Raw genomic sequence first — 6,178 nt, 5'->3', positions numbered from 1 at the left:
ATTTCTGCGCAGGACATCCCAGGATAAAATCGCATAATTAGATTCAATAAACAAGTGGTCAATAGATTAAGGTCCGTCACAAAAGGCGCAGTACTCTTACGAAACGATGATGTGCTATTTCTGCAGCCAACTAGCATGGTTTCAATGCGTAATTTGTAATAAACAGAACGAGAAGTTTTCGTAGATGGCGCAACTGATCGCGCCCGCATTTGCTAGCTTCGAGCAGAAACATTCACCCGAAACGCGCGTTAGAGCGCGAGGAGGCACGAGATATTGCATGCGCGCCTCGTAGTGTTCATACGTGCACACTTTACATTGTAGTTACATGTTATTTTACGAGGTGGAGGTCATATAGCAGGTGACATGACCGGCGTAGTTGGACAAGAATGGGAGAGGCCTTCGCCCTGCAGTGCGCGTAGCAGGCTGGCGATGATGACCCAGGTGGTACGAAATGTAGCAGCTGCATATGTAGCAGTACAAAGTAGATGGAGAAGTTTTGAGGAAGAAGATGATTAAGGATGCGTACGCAGAAATGGCACAATAAAAAAATTGTGCATACCTGATTAAATCGAGCTACTGGCGTTACTATGTCCCTGCTCCGTTTCAAAGGGGGCGCCAATAAATTATTTTTGACATTATCATTAGTATCGTATCGTCCCACTTGGATTGCGATATGAGATGCACCCCGTGAAGCGCCGATAAGTGAACATTTTTTACAGCAGTTGCATATTATACCTGGTGGCATGCAATGTAGCAGCCGCATAGGTAACCGTGCAAGGTAGATCGAGGAGTCCTGAGGAAGAAAAAAAAGAATATGGAGACGCATAAAAATTATATAATTCAAAACAATATGGCATATTTGATGAAATCAAGCAGGCTTGGTGACTATTTGCCACCGCAACATTTGAAAGGGATGCCAATAAATCTTCCTGTGCGTCATCATCATCATCGTCTCCTTCATCAGCATCCACTAGCCTTGCAATGCGAGATGCCCGCAGCGCAGTGCGTATATACGCACACTTTGTAGTGCAGCTGCATAACACTGCTCCAGGCCGCACGCCATGTAGCAATCGTATAGGTAGTGGCACAAGGTAGATAGTAAAGGATTGAGGAAGATACCACAACGAAGTATACAAAAATGCTAGAATGAAAAACTATTATTTGCCTACCGTTATAAGTAGGCAAGTGGCTGATTCTAACCGTCCCGGTTCGAAGAGAATGCCAATGCATCATGATCGTCATCATCCTTCCCATCGTGCCGTGCATTTTTCCGCGCGTTATGGCATGCGTGCCGCGTAGCGTAGATACGTGCAAACTTTGCATTTCAGTTGCTTTGTATTCAACAAAGTGCGCCCACATGTAGCAGTTGCATGCTGCATGTAGCTGGAACTTGTTAACTGAAGCAATATCGGTGACTACTTCCCTCCATCCAGTTTCAACGGGAACGGTAATAAATCACCGGCATCAGCATCACTGTACCGTGACATGGGTCATTTGTATGTGACATGTACGTGGCGTAGTCTTAATATATGTTTTTTTTCTCTCTTCTGTAGACTCAATGGCGCCTCTACTTGCATCTTCTTCAACGTAAAGCGTTTCTGAATCTTTCAGTGGGTAGGCCAAACGCTATCATGCCCTCCTGAGTGTACACTCTCGTGATAGAGCCGCAATATTTTAGATATACAGCTTTGAGGGACAACAAACTTTCCCTCAATTAATTCTAGCTATTCAGTGTCTTCCCATACACTTGTGACGTCTGTCCCTTGATAGTTGTTTATTGGCGGTGGGTGCCATCTTGATAACGCGTCTGAATGAGGTAGCTTTTCACCAGGTCTGTGGCTAACTTCAAAAGTGAACTGCTGAATTTCACTAAACCATCTTGCCAGTCTTCCCTTCTGTTGTGTAAGGCTCAGAAGGTACGCTTATCCTGAAGTATCTTAACGCCAGCACTACTGCTAAGGCCTCCTTTTCCGTGCTCGTATAATTTACAACCGCTATTAAAGAGGTGTAAGTGTGAGAGCCAATGACGTTTAACTGGTGGCTTAGGTCTTGGTTTGAATCCCTTTGGTATAACACTGCTCCCATGCCATAATTGGATGCGTCAATGGAGAGCTCGAAGGGTTTGGCGAAATCGGGTAATATCAGGATTGGATTTGAAGATAGTGCCGCACCAGTTCGTATGCACGGTCACACTCGTTGCTCTACACAAATGAAACTTTCTTTTGAGTGAGCCTTGTAAGACACCTCGATATCGCTGCAAAGTCTTTAATGAACGTCCTAAAATGTGCTGCTAGTCCTAAGAGCACACGCAGTGAGTGAACATTGCAGGTCGTATTCAGTTCCTTGATTCGTTGAATGGACTGTTTCTTTGTTATCTTCGTGAAGCCGTCCAGGACTCTGCCGAGGAAAACCACCTTTCTTTGAAAGAATTCACTTTTATTCTTTGTTATCTTTAGGTTTGATTTGCTTAATGCTTATAGTACATGGGAGACGTGGGAACAGTACTCTTCCTCGGTACGAGAGTAAATCAAGATGTCATCGATATACACATTGCGGAATTCTCCTATGAAATGTTTGAGTGCACCGTTCATCATGCGCTGAAACCAAGCGCCCGAATTCTTCCAAACGAATGCCAGATGGTTGTATTCATATATATACCAAATGGCATTGTAAATGCCGTGTGCTTTGATTTTCGCTGGATGGTAACCTGCCAGTAAACTTTGCACAAGTCGATTCGTGAGAACCATTCGTATCCTCCAGTATCTCTAATGATGTCCCCAATCAAAGCCATAGGTAATGGATATAGCTTTGTTTGGACGTTGATTTCTTGATAATCAGTACATAGTCGCAGCGAACCATCTTGTTTCGGGGTAAATGGAAGACGCCAAAAATGATGTTGAAGGCCTTATCATTCCAGCATTCAGCATTTGTTGCAGCTCTTGTTTCAGCCATGCCTTCTTTTGATAAGAAATCCTGTATGGTATCTTCCGTACAACAGTCGTGTCTTGAAGTCCAACACGTACTTCAGGTACAGAAGCTGCATGTGGGTATGTATCGAGGCGTATAAGTTCGGGAAAAATTATCCATATGTCATTAGCGTATTTGGCAGTCTTCATCTGTGTCGGTGTCCGGACACTTGAAACCCGAGAGTCTAGGGTCACTTCATCTTTCCAAGAAATTTTCATTCTTAGCTTCTTCATGTCGGGTCTTGACATATAAACAAGAATTCGACATCACACAAAACCAGTGCTTCTACTGTGAAGTTCTCCCTAGCCAAATGTATGCTGACTTTTGTCGAGCTATGAAACGTTCGCCATAATCCGTCACAACTCTTAACCGTTACCATTTTACCTTGTCACATGTCATCTGCCTTCGCCATTGTTTGATTAATTAGACTCACTGAAGCTGCTGTGTCAACTAGAACACTTACTTTTTTTCGTTAATAAGCAGTGCAGTTTTCAAAACTGCGTTTCTTCGCTGTGTCCGTGTCAGTGCAATGCTTCACCAGCAAGGTATGATGATTATTCACCATCTAGCCCAACTTTCCACATTACTGAGATTCCAAAACGTTCGACCGAATCAAGTAGAAAGCCTCTGGTTACATGCCTGGGGCTGTGCACCGCCGTTCGTTTTTTATCTGGACGTCTCTGCTGCTAAGGGAATAGTCAGAAGCTGCGCTTCTGGTGGATGCTGTCATCGCTGTCGCTGTATTATCCGGATGAAGTCTGGCAGGATGTGTCCAACTATGCTGTGCAGCATGCCCAGGGGCTTCGTGGCACACGTCCTTAAGGCACCCCAGTAGGTCTTCCACTGTCCTGGGCGATCTTATTTCCACTTGCCTTTGGCATTCCTTTTTCATACCGTGAATTGCTAAAGGCACAATGGACGACTCGGGTAAAGTAGGATCTGCTAATTGTAACAGCCGTCTCGTCTCGTAGAAACAGTGAAATAATGAACTTGACCATTGTTCGAAAAATATAGATTCGTCCCATCGGTCGACCAGGTTTTGGCCAAAAGCCGAGATAAAACTTGCACTCCAGTGATCCCGGGCGCCATCCTGATTTTCTGTAATGCGAAGCTCATGACATTTCTTGATAGTGTGCACAAGGATCATCCTCGTATTTTGCAATTTATCCTCTGACGTCACCCAGAAGTTCTTTTCACAAGCGTATTCAAAGAACTTCACCTAAGTAGTTGCCGACGTGGACATCCCATCGAACATGTCCGTTTTCACTACTTAACCTTTGGGACCAGTGCTAGCGCGTAGAGTTTCTGTTAGCACAGCAAGCAATTGCCCATGTTGCTCAATTTGTGACGCCTGCACCTTCAACATCTGCTCCATAAGCACAGTATTCAATGTCCTGGTTATCGTCATTTCGAAAGGGCTTGCTACTTGAGAACTTTCTGAAGTGCTTTTCGTAGTCGGACATTTTGATATTGATCTTCGACATACCTCGGCTGATGAGATCCGCCTGAGATCGATGACTTTAGCCTTACTTGCGATGAACTGGAGCAGACTCGCTGACCTCGCTGTCTCCTGGACTTGTTCTTCATCTTCCGCTTGGTATGACGGGAGGTACGGTTGTCCCACTGTAGTAGTACCAACTCGTACTTCTATCCTCATCCTGTAGGGCTGCGACAAATGTAAAGGATCCGATACTGACAAAGTGCTGACTGTTTACATTCGACCTACTTCTCTCTCATCACTTTCTCTTCTTCTTTTGACCCGGGCATTAAAAACCAGAACCCAAAATGCGTTTGCATGACGTTAAATTTTAATCGTGGAATTTTGTGTTTTTTCGCCTTCTCGCGAAACGCTGGCAGCGAACAAATGCAACCGGAAACTCAAAATTCGAATCTCTAAGGTGATCAAGGAAACGCAAGAGTACTGTGAACAACTTGAAAAACAGAACTGGCGCGAAACATGTAACAAGCTTCAAGGGACGTTAAGCAGCAAGCGCACTTGGGCGGTACTCAAGACACTCCTATCGAAGAAGGAAAACAAGAATGCCGCAAAACAGAAAGTGCAGAGGCTTATACACAACCACCCGGGGAAAAGGAAGACATAATCAAAGAAGTGAAGGAGAAGTTCCTCGGTACAGAGCGGAACGTAACTGTAGATTCGCAACGACATACGTAATACTTTCCTTAAAAGATATGCAGAATGGTGTAGTAAATGTCTTGGCCTAGTTTTCTGGAAATCACTTAAGACTTCACAACTACCTCATGATTGGAAAATTGCAAAGGTAATCCCGATCCACAAGGGAGGTGACACAACATTACCTTCTAATTCAGATCAATTTCACGAACTAGAACGTGATGTGAACTTCTAGAACACATAATCTTAAAGCACATGACCGTATTCCTAGAGCGCATTGATTTTTTCTCTCCTAACTAACACGGTTTTCGCAGTGGTCTATCGACAGTAACCCAACTAACAGAACTAGTCCACTATATTGCTGTTACAGTTAATAACCGCGGTCAAACTGACTTGATTCTACTCGATTTGTTTAAGGCTTTCGACTGTGTATGTCACAGAAAATTAATAGCTACAGTTGAAATGTTTTTGATATAGGATAACTTTCTGCTTGGATAAAAGGTTTCTTAAGTAACCACTCGCAATTCGTGGTTTACGAAAAAACGCTCTCTAACACAGTAGCAGTAACATCTGCCGTCCCCCAAGGGTCTGTTCACGGGCCATTGCTTTTCTTACTCTATATTAACGATATCACAGCCAACATCAATTGCAATATAAAACTATTCGCCGACGACTGCGTCATATACAGAAAATTAATCATTACAATGATCATATTCGTTTAAATTATTGTCAAGCTGACATAGCTGATTGGTGCTCTAAATGCCAGATGCAAATAAACATACAAAAGTCCGCGATCATGACTGTAACGAGAAAACGGTATCATCAAAAAATATATGCGCAATTAGCGGCACGCCACTTAACTAAGTTGAAGAACACAATTATCTAGGTGTTACATTCACCTCGGAGCTCAAGTGGGACAAACATATCAGTAATATAATCTCAAAAGCGCTGCGCAAACTATTTTTCCTTAAAAAAAAAGCCTGGCGCTCGTAACCAAGTCAACGAGGCTGCTAGCCTACACATTATTTGTAAGGCCTGTTCTCGAATACGCTAACACTGTCTGGTTTGGGCATACACTGA

This window comes from Dermacentor variabilis, chromosome 8 (assembly GCF_050947875.1).
Source record: "Dermacentor variabilis isolate Ectoservices chromosome 8, ASM5094787v1, whole genome shotgun sequence".
Taxonomy (NCBI): Eukaryota; Metazoa; Arthropoda; class Arachnida; order Ixodida; family Ixodidae; genus Dermacentor; species Dermacentor variabilis.
The sequence above is the reverse complement of the archived record's forward strand: the minus strand, read 5'-3'. Positions refer to the sequence as shown.